Consider the following 16,262-nt stretch of genomic DNA (forward strand, 5'->3'; position numbering starts at 1 on the left):
ACAGAGGCCTTGTGCAAGTGCCGATGGTAAACGCAATGGTGCACCGATGGTTCAGTGTTTGGATTTGCACTGTTCACGGGCATTTAAAGTGGACGACTTACTGCTTGAACTTCTAGCACACACTAGTACACAAGTGGAAGGCTGAAACTAGCATTTGCATATTACCACCGCTGCAACTCCGCAAAGATTCGCAACCACGCATGCATTAGCGTGCACCTCTGAATTAGATCCTGAGTGAACTAGTGCTTTATAACTATTATTGCCAAACTGTTGATTGATATTTACAGGAAGAGGTATTAGCAATAAAACAAATGATACCTTCTTACCTACAGTATGTGAATTTTATACATTCAGAACTAAGAGCAGTTTATTATAATCAGAGTACACTATTTTTTTTTATCATTCTCAGTACACCTGCACCAAAAAGCCGTTGGGCCAAATAGTAGTAGTTATGGAAGCAGAAACTGTATGCAACTTGAATGTCCCAATAGGTTTATGTTTCAAAAGGATGAGAGCCCTATTTTAAAGGTTCTCTAAAGGGATTATCCACCTTTGGGCTCCTCTCCTGACACTTTGGGACCAATTCAGAATTGCACGCAAGACTACCTAATTGTACTCACACTTAGCGCACCAAACTAAAAGTGGATAATCCAGTTTATGGAGAATTGCATGCATCCATGCGGCTGCACCGCGAACACAGAAAACAAATATTTTTTTTCAGTCTTATTTTATTTTAGATGGCTATTAAACAATAAGTCAAGACAATGGTTTAACATATGTGTAATTTTTTTCTTCTTTCAAGGGGAGGATTAATTTCAACGTGATGTTCAGATGCGTGTATTACGGCTTAATATAGTCAAACATCGCTAATCTTCCCATGCACCTTTATGGGGAAAATTAGAGATGGTACTGGTCACAATACATTACAAATGTAGATGTAAAGTGAACATACTTTACAAGTAGCAAGCAATCTCATAATCAAAAATATATAAATTGTACAAATTTTATGGAGATAAAAATATAATCACATCATAAATTATAATTCTAGTGTTTAATTGATAAAAACACGTGAAATTTAATTGAGGTTCTGTATTATTCTTGTTCGATATTTTAATGCACTTTTCATTATATATATATATATATATATATAGTGTGTGTATATATATATATATATATATATATATATATATTACAGTCGATGTGCATTATTTATAAGTCATGTAAATTCACTCTATTGCTCACTAGGATGCTCAATGTTTTATATGACAGTCACTGGGATTCTCAATGAACTGTATGGCTGTCAATGGGATGGTCACTGTACTGTATGGCAGTCATTGGGATGTTCTCTGTAGTGTATGGTGGTTACAGTGATGTTCTCTGTATTGTATATTCTTAACGCATATTCCTTTTGTATTATATTGTGGCTGGGGCTAGCAGTTTGCTGACCCCACATAAGAATTTTTTTCATCGGTCACTTTAAGTTTACAATCCACCCCTGAATGTGTTTATTCATGTTGAGATTATGCTCATGAAAATATATGTCTATGTATTGTAAAGCATTGTATTATTGTTAAATGTTACAATGTTGGGTTGCTCACAATGCTTTTGCAATCTTCCTTTGCTCTGTAGGAGATGCATCCATCATCCTACTGGTTTGCATCTTATTTGAACAGACATGCTGGAGCCAAGTTGCATCTATTGACCACAATCAGGAAACGTTTGGGGAAAGTCCCAAGGACAGGTATGTCGAGGCAAGTCATCTTAAGACCAAGAGGGTTTCAAAAGTCACAGTTATTGTTGCTGGTTGTAACCTAATTATTGCCGGTGCATTCTAATTAGAGATGAGCGGGTCTGGTTCTCCAAGAACCGGACCCACCCGAACATAGGGGATCCGAGTAGGATCCGAGTACGGCTCAGGTTTCCCCGCCTAAGGCCCGTATTCAATTTGAGGTGAAAAGCCTGAATCCGCGGAAAAGTTTCGCCGATGACGTCATTTCGCCAGGCGGAAAAGTATCGCCGTATTCAATTTGAAAGACTTTCCACCTAGGCGGAAAGTAAATGCAATGTAATAGAATTAAAAGTTTCGCCTATGAATAGCAGGCGGAAAAAAGTGCAGAATTGGGGTTTTGGGGTGCAAAGTTGCGGGAACCCCCGAGCAGCCTTCAGACAGTCCCCCAAAGGTAAACTGCATCAAAAAATAAAAAAAAACACTTAAGAACACCCCAAAAAAATCAATGTTGGGGGACAGTTAAAAACTATCGAACTACACTCTGGGGGGTCCCCAAGTATGCCCTATGTGTTTTTTACATTGCAGGGGCTTGCGGTAAGTGGATTTGATCACGATTTTTTAAACTTAAGTTTAGCAACTTTAAAATATGCTGGCCCCCATTTTCAAGTACCCCAAATTTGCTGGGATAAGTTATTTTCTGCAAATAAAACTCCTGAATACTATTCTGCACCACTTATACAAAAATGCTATTTAGCAGCTATTGAGCCCGTTTAAAAACACCAAATACCTTCAGCAAGCCAAATCGAGGGTAATCATAGCTAACCCCCATGTCAGAGCATCTTTTGGGGGGTGTCAGGCTGATTTCCCCAAATCTGACAGTACTTTGCGCTTGTTTAAGTTTCTCTGGGTCCCGTTTTCGCGTACTTTCAAATTGAATATGGGGATACGCGGGCACGCGCGTGATACTTTTCCACCTGCAAAACACGCGATGTAGGCAAAATGTCCGGGAGGCGGAAAAGTATCGCGGGTCCGCTCAAATTGAATACGGCTCTAGCTCGGAATACATGACAAGTACAAACGTCATTATCCTGCTGTCGGATTCTCGTGGGTTTTGGGTTCTATAAAGGTCCCGGTGATCGGCGCCATTTTCACTCGGCTGTGGAGAGTGTACAGAACAGATGTGCTCTGTTCTTCTCTGTTGTTCAAGGGTGCAGTGTTGTCAGGCTGGGGCTGCAGTACATAAAGTAGGGGGTGCTGCTGTGTCACTATTGTCCTGTCAATCTAGGGGCTCTATTCTTCTCTGTTGTTCAAAGGTGCAGTGTTGTAGTTGTTCAAGGATGCAGTGTTGTCGGGCTGGGGCTGCAATACATAAAGTGGGGGGTGCTGCTGTGTCACTGTGGTCCTGTCAATCAAAGGGCTATGGCTGCAGTTCATAAAGGGGTGCTGTGTCATCCTGGGGTGCTTTGTCAATCTAGGGGTGCTCTTCCCCAGTGTAAAAAAATAAAAGTTAAAATTAATAATTATCATTCCACAAAAAAAAAAAGATCTTTTTTTTGTGTGCTAGCTACGCTACTATTGTTTGGTGACACTTTCGGTAAGACCGCAGTTTATCATCCATGTATTTGTGACTCTGCAGGTGGTCTGTCCGCACTCCGCAGGGGTGATTTGTTGTTGATAAAGGGGTGCTGTGTTGTTCATCAAGGGGCTGCTGCCTCATCCAGGGTTGTCTTCCAGCGTGTAAAAAAAAAATATTGTTCGTTGACACTGCCAGCCAGACCGCAGTTTATCATCCACCTATTGTGACACTATAAGTCGTAGTGCAGTGTGTTATTCTTACTCATAAAAATATTGTGACACTGTAAATGGTAGCGCAGTGTTTTACTCATAAAAAATCTTGTGACACTGTAAGTGGTAGCGCAGTGTTTTATTCTTTTCTTATTCATAAAAAGTCTTGTGACACTGTAAGTGGTAGCACAATGTGTTATTCTTTTCTTACCCATAAAAATTTTGTGACACTAATGGTGCATACACACTGGGCGATATTACTGAGCAATTGCACGATTACGACATCGTAATCATGCAATCGCTCAGTAATCATGCACAATTCGTGCACTATAATGACGGAAACGACCAGCGATGCGCACTCCCACTGGTCGTTTCCGACATTGTTCATCGTCTGAACATGCAGCACAATCTGTCGATAACGATAGATTGTGCATGTTCAGCGATGAGGGAGGGACCCTACACTGAACGACTGATCATTTGGAAGTTGGCACTTCAGGGGACCAGGAACGATGGTACGCTTACGATGTCATAATTGTACTGTCTTTCCTAATCGCTCCCAGTGTGTACGCACCTTAAGTGGTAGCGCAGTGTTTTACTCATAAAAAAATCTTGTGACACTGCAAGTGGTAGCGCAGTGTGTTATTCTTTTTTTATTCATAAAAAATATTGAGGCACTAAGTGGTAGCGCAGTGTTTTACTCAAAAAATCTTGTGACACTGTAAGTGGTAGCGCAGTGTGTTATTCTTTTTGAATTCAATAGTTTTTATTTATTTTCAAGAAAAATAAAAGAACATAGAACAGAAAACAAAATAAGTACAATAATAAAGTACATCACATTAAACAGTCTCTGTGTGTATATCCAATAGCATAATATAAAACATACAGGGCATATTACACCTCGGATTCACAATTATGGCATACATCTCGTCTACAATCGTCTACTTCTACAATCTCCTCATGCGGGCATGTAACACACTACACATATACATCCCTACGGCTGCATTACAATTATTACAAAGAAACTAAGTACTATGCACATCTCTATCCCCATTGGTTATCCTCGCCTGATCAAATCTATTCTCTTCCTGTCTCTTCCCATATGGCGAATCCAGCCATCTACCCCAAACAAGATAAAATTTCTTCTCAGCCTTCCTGGTTAAATACACAAATTTCTCGTGTGCCAAGGTCTCATTTACCAGTGCTACCCACTGTCCTATCGTTGGACTCTCAGGGGCCAACCATGTTCTAGCTATGCAAACCTTTGCGAGCAAACATAAATTAACAACATATTGTACAAAATGTTTATCTAATGTATCCTCGTCAATAACAGCTAGTGTACATACCATAGGTGTTAGCATATCCCTAGGCACACCAGTGGATGTCAATATACCATTAACCTCTTCCCAAAAAGAGCTTATACTAGAGCATGACCATAGTAGGTGCCAAAAATTACCATTAGGCGAGTTACATTTTGGGCATTTTGAATCAGATCTACCACTGAATTTAAATAAGCGATCTGGCGTTAGATATATTCTATGTAGCAGGAACAGTTGAATTTGCTGAAACCGAACTGTTGTAGTAGCTACTCTTGGACTACCCAGGGCTGATTTCCACACATCGTCTGGCAATAGTCCAAGGTCAGCCTCCCATTTTTGCCTAATGGATGGTAGATCCATATCGTGATGTTTTCGCATTAAAGCTGCATACATAACAGACACTAAGGGCTTTATTCAGAGGCGGCCGTACGGTCTACGACCGCACGGCCGCCTCGATGTTTGACCAGTGCGCATGCGCACGAGGGAGCCGGCTCCTTCGTGCGCATGCGCGAGACCCACTACGACCGGCAGCGCCGGTCGTAGCGGGTCTCTTTCCAAAGGGGGCGAGCTGTCGATGTTGATTGACAGCTTGTCCCGTTTGGAAGGCGGGCCAGGGGGGTGGCAGCCCAAACGGAGGCGTTCCCATGGGAACGCCTGCCGTTTGGGGGAGGCCCCACTGACATCACTAGTGATGTCAGTGGAGAGCTTCCAGCTCTGACAGAGCCAGAAGCTCTCCGGGGCTTACGACAAGTGAGACCCTACCCTAGGGTCTCGTCATAAGCCCTGATGGTCACGATGGTCTTTGACCATCGCGACCATCACCCTAGCGGTCTTTAGAGCTGTGGGTGTAAACCCACAGCCTAACGACCGAAACAGAGGCGGGCGGTCAGGATGCAAGCGGCCGCCCGGTTTCTGAGCGACCGCTTGCATCCTCCAACCGCCTCTGAATGAGGGCCTAAGGGACTGATTCAGAGCTGCTCGTAAGCGGCCGCTCGTTCGTTCTGACCGATGTTCGCACAACTGCGCATGCGTACGGATTTTAATACGCATGCGCGAACCAGTCAGTGCGGCCGAAAAATAGCTAAATAGCCAATGCCTGCTAATTTGAGTGACAGAATGAGGCGTTTGTGAGTGGTAACAGGGGAAGGTGCTTGAAAACGGGGAGTGGAGATCCGAACGCAGGCGTGCCAAACGGTCAAAACGGGCGTTTAATGGGAGTGCATAATTAACAGCGTCATCGACCACATCACTTGGTTGTTTTATAGTTAGAACTCATCGCATGATTGTGGTAGGAAAAACCAACCACAAGAATAGCGAGCAGTTCATACGCCATCTGATGTACTCGATTAATCTAATAAATAGCGGACATGACGTATGATGCGAGCGGCCAGGGGGCGCTTTTTTCAAAATTACGTTCTCATATTTTGTTCGTTCGCTCGTTCAGACATAGAGGCGTGAACAGACCGCAAAGAGCGAACGGTTAATTTAAATAGCCAGCCCCTTTTTCTGGACAAGCAAGCGCAAATAGCATCCGGCTCTGAATCAGGCCCTAAGTGCCTTGGTCCAGCACCCAGTAGTAAAATTTTTACAGGGGAATCCCGGATCATTGGGGGAACATCCACAAATTGTGCATCTATAGCATGACGAAGCTGGAGATATCTGTAAAAATATTGTTTTGGAACATTAAACTCACATTGCAGCTGTTCAAACATCTTAAACACCCCAGACACATATAGTTGTCCAAGTGTGTTCACCCGCCATTTCCCCCATACCCTGTCTACCTACAGCGAGGCACGCTCCTCAAGCCCCTTAGTATTGAGTAAGGGAGTATCAGGATCCCATCCCTGGCCCTGGAAAATCTGTGTGACCTGCCTCCAAATCAAGATCGCCTGCCTAACTAATGGAGCTCTAACACCCCTTAGGTTGCCACTAAGTAGTATTTGGAGTGGAGTAAGTCCCCGGGATTCCTGTCCCACCAGAAGAGTCGTTAATCCATCTGCCTCCAGACCCTGTACCCATATCCACAATTGCGCCAATTGCGTCGCATAATAATAAAACTTAAAATGGGGTAACGCCAGACCCCCAGCATCCCGTGACCTAGTAAGTGTATTCAATTGAATACGGGCTCTACGATTAACCCAAATCAAAGAGGATAACAATCCATCTATTTGTCTGAACACACTCTGAGGGAGGTATATTTGGGAGTGTTGCAACGCATAAAGGAGTTTTGGTTGTAAAGCCATTTTTACAAGGTTTACTCTGCCAGTGAGTGTTAATGGCAGTTTTCCCCATGTAGCCACCCGGGATCTTAAATATTCTATTTGCGGCTTAATATTTAATGGCATATAACTATGCGGGTCTTTTGTTATCCATATACCTAGATATTTGAACGAGTCTACCCATCTTAATGGGAGGGTTATAAGCGGAACACCAGGACACACTCCTCTAATGGGAAGTATACATGACTTGTCCCAATTTATCGACAGACCCGAATACTTTCCAAAGGAGTTAATAATTGCAAGGGCATTAGGCATGGAAGTGTCATATTCTGAGATAAAAAGCAGGATATCGTCAGCATATAATGCTATTTTATCTGATCTGTTACCCATGGAAAATCCCTGAACAGCAGGACTAGCCTTAATCAAACAGGCCAAAGGCTCAATGGCCATGGCAAATAGAATGGGTGACAAGTGGCAGCCCTGCCTTGTACCCCTCGAAAGAGGGAAAGAGGATGAGACAAAACCATTGACCGATACCCTAGCCACAGGCGCCGAGTATAGCAATTTAACCCATTTAATGAAGCCAGAGCCTATCCCAAACCCCCTCATTGTCTCCCATAAGAAAGGCCACTCCACAGAGTCAAACGCCTAAGCGGCATCTAATGACACAATTATTTTAGAAGAGGGATCCTCGTGTGAGATCTGCAGTTGGGTAAAAAGGCGTCAAAGATTAAGCGAAGTTTATTTTTCTGGCATAAATCCAGTCTGATCTGGATGTATCAACTGGGCAATCACTTGATTTAACCTAATGGCCAGGACGTTGGCAAGGATTTTAATGTCTGTAGGGAGGAGAGAAATAGGCCGGTATGATTCCGTCTGTTTAGGGTCTTTTCCCGGCTTTGGTAACACTATTATAAGGGCTTCTGACATGGATTGAGGGAGAGAATTACATTCATACAATTGATTAAATAGCTCGAGTAGGCGAGGCACATAAAACTGGCTATGTTTTTTATATAATTCCAAAGGAATCCCGTCTAACCCCGGGGCCTTGCCGTTTGGGAAGGATCTTATAGCTATGCCAATTTCCTCTGCAGTCAAAGGGGAATCCAGGAAAACTTTTGCCTCAGGGGACAGTTGAGGTAAAACTATATCTGTAAAATAATGTTGCATTTCCTCATTACTATATGACATGCCCGAACTGTATAGCCGCTGATAGTACCTAACAAACTGCTGTGTAATATCTGGTGTTTGATCATAAGGTATGCCCCCTGGACCCACAATCTCTACTACAGTTATAGAAGGACATTCTAATCTTGCTAAATTGGCCAAATAACTACCAGGTCTATCACCTGTTGCATATCTAGAATGTGAGTTGAATAAAAATTTATATCGAGCCTTATCTGTCAAACAATCGTTCCATGCCCTCTGTGCAGACAGCCATGCATCCTTGGATGATTCTAATCCATCAGCTAGGTAAGTGAGCTCCAATGATTGGCAGGAAGCCTCCAACTCCAATTCCTTTTTTTTGTAAAAAGACCTTAAATCAGCAACACGTTTAATCAAAGTCCCCCTAAGGAAAGACTTAAAAGTGTCCCATACAACCTGAACTGTTGTAGCTACAACCTGAACTGTACCACAATTAATTTCAAAATATTCCTTCCACATTTCTTCCAAATCAGAGCCCGCCCCCATACGGGTCAACCAAAATGAATTAAGTTTCCAAAATGATTGGCCCCTTTGACATCCCAGATCCAGGCTAAGTGTCAATGGAGAATGGTTCGAGATTCCCCTGGTCTCATAGCGCACAGATTTAATTCTAGGCAGCATATCTCGCGTGAGGAGCGCCAGGTCAATCCGGGAGAACATGAGATGAGAGTGCGAAAACAGGAAAACTGTTTTACAGTAGGGTATTTCGTCCTCCACGCATCGACCAAGCCCAGCCCAGCCACATATGATGAAAATCTGTTGCCTTGTGGTGAAGGACTTTTCTGAGTCATACCCCTTCTATCCAAAGCCTGGTCCAAAACATTATTGAAGTCCCCAACACATATTGTAGATGTTCCCGGGGACAAGGCCATAAACTCAGCTACTTTTTTTAAAACTGCCGAAGAGTAAGGAGGCGGTATGTATAATGCCAACAATAAAAGTAATAGATTATTTATCCTACATTTCAAAAAAATATAACGACCCCCTGGGTCAATCTGCACCATCTCTAATACAAAAGGGACCGATTTGGTGGCAGAAGTGTGTGATGTGTGATAAGCCCAACCCACCCATGGTTTTTTAAGGGACAACAATTTCCCGCCTACCAGATGTGTCTCCATAAGACAGACTATGTCTGCTCCATATTGTTTAAGCTGTCGTAACACTAGGGAACATTTTATTTTATCATTAAGACCCCGTACGTTCCAAGTGAGAACATTAATATTAGCTTGCGTCATAGCGTTCCAGCCAAGATATCATCTCCTCCCAAAATATACATCCAAAGGGCAGCACTGTATAAACCTACAATATGAGCACACCCTGCGCTATCTAGACATTGGAATCTAAACATATAATATTGCAATAGATAATAATTTGAGACCACACAAAGTTTAAAAAAGGTAATAAAATAATAAAACTACAACCCTTACCCCTTCCGTCCCCCCTCCCTGTATACCCAACCCCAACTGCGGCATACCTATTCCCATACCCTTCCCTCACAGATAACCAACAGAAAAATAAGCTCACCAGGTGAACATATAACAATTTATCCCGTGCAAAGGGTGAGGCAAAGTATATAATGACCTCTAAACACAGGAAACCCACCAGTGTTGCACACCCCGGGAATAGAGAAATAAGAACAGAATACTGTCCTGACCCAAAAATAGAATACTAATAGGTTAGGAAGCATAAAAAACTGAACAAATATTTTGAGAAAAAATAGTTGTGATGCCAATCCGCACCATCCCGCAGCCACCAAGCTGACCATATACTTAATCACAGAAATAAAATATGGCAATATATTGACAAAATGTACAGAACATCTGAAATAACATTTCTAGATCAAGATTCGTAAGACCTAAAAAAAAGAAAGGAGAACATTTGACCATGTTGACAGTCGCATATTTAGCATAGTTACGTGTTACGCAAATCAGGATCACCAAACTTGATCAGTCATTAACTAGCGGCCTCCTGGCCGGGGCACGACGATCCAGCCACACAGCAGCCTCCCTCGGGGTGAAAAAGAATTTTGTTTCACCATCCGCTACCACACGTAATTTAGCTGGGAAAAGCATGGCGTATGGGAGGTTGAGATCCCGCAGGCGACGCTTGACTGGGAGAAACTGTGCCCTCTCCTTTTGAACTTCAACAGAAAAATCAGGGAACACCGAAATCCGGGAGCCATTACGTTCCATTGGACCTTTAGTGTGAGCCAGCCTTATCACAGCATCACGATCCTGATAGTGAAGGAATCTGGCAATAAAAGTGCGCGGAGGGGCTCCAGGAGGCAACGTTCTGGTCGGTACACGGTGAGCCCGTTCTACTGCAAAGTGTGAAGTAAAGGCCTCCTGGCCATATGTTTCCAGCAGCCATTTTTCCAGAAATTCCTCCAGATTCGAGCCCTCCTCTTTTTCCGGTAGCCCCACAAATCTGACGTTGTTACGCCGAAGGTGCCCCTCCATATCCGACAGCTTCTTATGCACCGTAGCCATCTGAGAATCCAAAGCAGCCACTTTCTCTTTTAACAGAGATACTGTATCCTCAAGTGTAGAAGTACGTGTTTCCACCTCTCCCACTCTCTCCCGGAATCGTTGCAGATCATGATGGATTATAGATAGGTCAGACTGCAATTTGCCAATCTTGTCAGCGAGCCTTTTCTCACTGGCCGTGACTGCATCTAGCACACTCTGCAAGGTAGCTACAGAGGATTCCTCCGGTACAGTATCGGCAAAAGGAGACGCAGGAGGAGAACAGACATCCCGTTCATCTCGGGGCGGGGGCTGCGGCGTTGATGAGCGAGAATAACGCTCCAGCTTCGCTGCTGCAGCAGCATGATGAGTTTTCCCCATAGTAAATAGGTGAGGCAGTATAGTAGTGTAAAATAGATAAATATCAATATCAGCAGCACCAAGCACTATATATCTGTATTATGACTCATGCACAGCCCAGCAAACAAAATGGCGACCAGCAGCACTTCCAGCCCTCAGGAGAGAAAGGCACCCATGCAGGAGATCAAGACAGCAGGCAGGGGCACCCAGTAGCAGGTAAGGCAGGGTGTCAAAGCCAGGCAGTAGGGAGAGTCCAGCGAGGGTGTATGTGGCAGCGTGTATAGCAGCACTGCATGGAGACACGGAGCCCGCCGGCGTCCCACGTGACCCGCCGTGGCTATTAGACCCGCCGGGAAGTCTGCCTCTAAGTAGGCTCAGGAGGCTGCGGATTGCTCCCAAACCCAGCGCAGCAGGTGCTCCAAGACCTCCGACGACTGCCCAGTGCACTCTATCCCCGGGGCGCTGGAAACAGGAGGTGGTGCAGGATAGTTTCACTGGAGAGCTCACACCTGCGTGTGCTACTCCATAGATGCCGTGGCCACACCCCTCTGCAAGTGTGTTATTCTTGTCTTATTCATAAAATATATTGTGACACTGTAAGTGGTAGCACAGTGTTTTACTCATAAAAAATATTGTGACACTGTAGGTGATACCGCAGTGTAATATTTAAAATTGGTACAAAGTGACGTGTGTGCTGCACCCCACTTCATTTGTGTTTGTTAATATGGAGAATGATCAGTTGAGAGGAGAGCAGGATCCACATACTAGTGCTGGAGCTGCTACCAGTGCCACTAGTCATGATGGTACTAGTCCGTTTATATCATCTACTAAAGCCGATGCCCAAGGGCATATAGGGCTTAAATCAGGGCATCTAAAATCACAGAACCAATCTTTTACAGTGGTAAAGAAAAAACCATCAAAGGGAAAGTTAGCTGCAGAAAGACATAAAATTGGCAATATGCCTTTCACCACACAAGTGGCAAGAAAAGGCTAAGGCCATGGCCTTTATTTATGACTTGTGGTTCTGGCTCTTATGATGATTTAAGCAAAAGTGATCATGCTGACATAGAAATTGAGGATGCTTCTGTGGAATGCACCAGGGTGAGGAAGATATTTGTGTAGCTGATGCTAATAAGGATGTTGATGATTATGTTGTTGATGAGGATGTTGTTTGTGTAAATCAGGCACCAGTGGAATAAACAGTTGTTTATGTGTTTATGATAAGGAAAAGCCCATTGTCATGTCTGGGCATAAGACAAAATAATCCACTTCTTCTTATGTGTGGAATTATTTCTACCCAAATCCGGACAATGATTATCAAACCATCTGTACCCTTTGTAAAGCCAGAATAAGTAGAGGTAGGAACCTTAACCATCTAGAAACCTCCTCCCTGTGACGTCATCTGCAGCACATCCATCAAAAAAGTTTTTTCAAAATTAAGATAATTTGACTAAAATTTTACCAACAATCAGTCCAGCATCAGCTAGCTCCCTTCTCTCTGCTAGCTCCAATCACCTGCCATCATCACCACCAACACCTTCATCAACAATATCCTCAATCATGAAGCGATTGATTTGTTTGGGCCCCCAGAAGACAAGCTACCAATGAGCACTGACATTGCTAGCAATGATCTCTACTTGCAACAAACTGGCTTTACAAGGGCAAGATATTATCATCATCTGATTCCTCACCCTCATCAGTTTCCACATCATCTTTCTTCAGTCAATATTAATTTGTCCCCATTGGAATCCACCATTACAGATGCCTCTGTAATTTTTGGACGTAATTGGCGGTAGAGGTCTTCCTCATGGAATTTGTACTTTATTTTGATGAATATCATCTTTTTACACATTTTGAGGAAGTAGCCTTCTAAGCCGATCGCTGACAAGGTTCCCGGCTGTGCTGAGTGAAAACTCTTTCGGAGAACACACTGGAGGGTGGGCAGTGCTAGTAAAGCAAAGCCAGTTTGTGCAAGGGCCTCCAAATTGCCTTTTTTTTCCTGCTAGTAGTCAAATGGACTGTCTGACATGCCTATTTGGACACTATCATTAAAAATAGTCCTCAAGCATTCTTTGAATGGTGACCATATCAGATGGAGTCACGGTAGAGGTCTCATTAATTTAATTGTAGGCAAATATTTTAGAAACGACCACATGTCAAAACTTGGTTGTGTTGACTCACCTGCATCACCAGTGGGTCTTTTGGGAAAGTTTAGTTTTTACTTGGCAGCCGCACTTGCTGGAGAAACTAAAGGAGAAGCCATTGCTGCAACACGTGCCACTTGAGCTGACAATTTGCATACCAACAGGTCTTTGTATCTCTTCAGATCTGTGTCCATTGGGAAGAAAGACACGACATATGACTTAAACCTAGGATTGAACATGGTAGCCAAAGTGTATTGATCCGATTGGAAGGTCCTGAGAACCCTTGGTTCCTGGTGAAGCAAATAAATAACTTGATCTACAAGTCCAACCTACTTTGCAGAATCACTTCGTTTCAGCTCCTCCTTCAGTTTCTCAAGTTGCTTTTCCAACAGTCTAATTAGGGGAATTACCTGACTCAAGCTGGCGGTATCTGAACTCACTTCACAGGTGACTACTTAGAAGGGTTTCAGCACTTTGCACAACATGGAAAGTATTTTCCACTGAGCTGGAGTAAGGTGCATTCCCCCTCCTCTTCCTATGTCACAGTTCGCTGTGTGGCTTTGGATAGCTTTTTGTTGTTTCTCCATCTGCTGAAGCATATAAAGGGAGGAGTTCCACCTTGTAACTACCTCTTGCTTCAGCTGATGGCAGGGCAAATTCAACATTTCTTGCAGGTGCTGCAATCTTCTACATGCGCCTGCTAAATGGCAAAAATGTCTACACATTTTTCGGGCCAGAGAGAGCATCTCCTCCACGGCCCTGTAATTTAAAAAAAAATTGCACCTTCAAGTTGATTGCGTGAGAAAAACATAGGACATGTTGGAATTCACCCAGCTGTAATGCTCTCACAATATTGGTGGCGTTGTGAGAAATTACAAATCCTGAGGAGAGCCCAAGCGGGGTTAGCCAGTTTGCAATGACTTCCCTGAGTTTTTCTAAAAGGTTGTCAGCGGTATGCCTCTTAGTGAAACCGGTAATACAGAGAGTAGCCTGCACCTGAATGAGCTGCTGTTTCTTAGATGCTACTGTTTGTGCCGCTGAAGGCAATACACCTACCCAGTGGGCTGATACAGACATGTAATCTTGCGTTTGCTCTGTTCCGCTTCTCCACATATCTGTGGTTAAGTAGACAGTGGGTACAACGGAATTTTGGAGGACACTAATTAATTTTTTTTTACCTCCCTGTATAGGCTGGGAATTCATTTTCTAGTGAAGTGGAATCTAGATGGGATTTGGTAGCAAGGACACAGGACCTCAGTTAACTGTCTAAAACTAAAACCCTCTGCATTATTGGTGGATATTGGACGCATATCTAATACCAGCATAGATGTTATGGCGTCAGTGATCCGCTGTGCAACTGGGTGACTGCTGTCATATTTACTCCCCCTTGCAAAGAATTGTTTAACGGTCAATTGTTTTTTTAAACTAATACTGGGATGAAGAACCACTCCCAGGTGCAGCAGCAGAAGGCGTAGCGCTCAAGGATTCTTCTGGGGCAAGGACTGATGTGAATGATTTAATATTTATTGTAAATGTCTCCTCCCCTCCCCTCATTCCTCATAAATTTGCTTCAGAATCAAAAAATTAAAATACATTTACTACTAATCAACCCTTCCTTTTCCTGCCTTCAACTACATACCTACTCCAACTCCCTCAGGCCTCTTGAATAATAAAAACATTTGATTCCTGATGTGCCATGTTGGAAGTTGAACTGCCACAGCCACTGAAATCTTGCGGTTGCTGAATGCCAAACATGTCCAGAAATTACATACAGTGCGTAAAGCAGGCTGAGGTAAACTGAGGCACACCACCTGTTGTTGACAAATAACTTCCAGTAGGCCCTGCAAACATCACAGATTCTGGGAGTTCTACTTCAGCTGGTGTAACTGATATAAACAGCAAGTCTTGGTCCCCTTATCCCTAACAACCTCCCTGAGCACAAAGTAAATGTCTGTGTACTAACAGCACCTCCACAAGTAAGGCCACCGCATTTCTATTGTATAAAAAACCTCCTCCAGATCAAAGATGTCTTTCATGAATTGAAGAACTTGTTCCTACATTGATCTTCCCTCATAAAAATTTTTAAGAATCAAAACATTCAAATAAATTAAAAACGAATCAATCCTTCCGTCCTTTCCCTGACTTTAGTCCTTAAACATATTCCAACTCCCTCAGGCCCCTGACCTAGTTCTTGATTAATGAAAACATTCTTTGGTTTTAAACTTCCTATGGGGTCGTATAGTTTATTAAAATGCCATCCTGTCTACCACTGCAGTTCCACTCTGTGCCATGTTGGAAACTGAACTGCCACATGTTAGTGCCGCCCACTGCTGTCGCTTAGCTTAGTCAGTCAGCTAGTTGGCTGCAACCTTTTGGCCTAAACGGAATGAAATCAATATTGTGAGCTGTGAGGTGGTCAAAATTTACTGGAAACAAGTGGAAATTAATGTTATTGAGGTTAACAATACTGTAAGAACAACCCCAAATTATGTGATCTTAGCTGTTTTTATGATTTTTAGAAAAAATACAGATCCAAAACCAAAACACGCAAGGGCAGTTTTGCCAAAACCAAATACAGATCCAAAACACAAAGGAGATACAGATCCAAAACCAAAACCCGGGGTCAGTGCACATCCCTAATTATAATGGATCTGAGTCGGACACTAACTGCACTCAGTGCATATATGCACGCAGCTGGCTGATGAATTAAGTTCTGTGCATGCATCCAAGTAGCACTATGCACACGTCCCTAAGGTTACCACATGGAAATGCAGAACAAATTTGGGTGCAGGTAGCGTGGATTTCAGTCAGCTTCCAGGGAAATAATAGGGAGGTACAGTAGCTAGGCAGACAGTGGTGTGTCACTAAAAGCAGCTGCATCTAAAGACACACAGCCACTCACACAGTACGCCATAGTCAGATTCAGGAACTGCATCTGACATAGGGCTGGTGCAAATTTCGATGGTGTGCCTGATGGCGCACAGAGACAGATTTGCACCGCTGCATGAAGTTGTAAGTGGATGTCTCAGTTTTGTAAA

At 43.3% G+C, this 16,262-nt stretch overlaps 1 protein-coding gene and 1 long non-coding RNA gene across 7 annotated transcripts in view; one reads left to right on the top strand and one right to left on the bottom strand.

Annotated features, from left to right (window-relative positions):
* Window positions 1-16,262, top strand: part of LOC148502815 (uncharacterized) — a 42,726-nt gene that overhangs the window by 21,287 nt on the left and 5,177 nt on the right. For all 3 annotated transcript variants that reach the window (XR_015869969.1, XR_015869967.1, XR_015869968.1), the window contains one exon: window positions 1,630-1,741. This is a non-coding gene — a long non-coding RNA (uncharacterized LOC148502815). The remainder of the gene's footprint in view (window positions 1-1,629; window positions 1,742-16,262) is intronic.
* Window positions 1-16,262, bottom strand: part of LOC148502816 (protein phosphatase 1 regulatory subunit 12B-like) — a 107,006-nt gene that overhangs the window by 17,428 nt on the left and 73,316 nt on the right. The gene's annotated exons all lie outside the window — the stretch shown is intronic.

Source organism: Taudactylus pleione, unplaced genomic scaffold, assembly GCF_031769625.1.
Source record: "Taudactylus pleione unplaced genomic scaffold, aTauple2 ptg000482l, whole genome shotgun sequence".
NCBI lineage: Eukaryota > Metazoa > Chordata > Amphibia > Anura > Myobatrachidae > Taudactylus > Taudactylus pleione.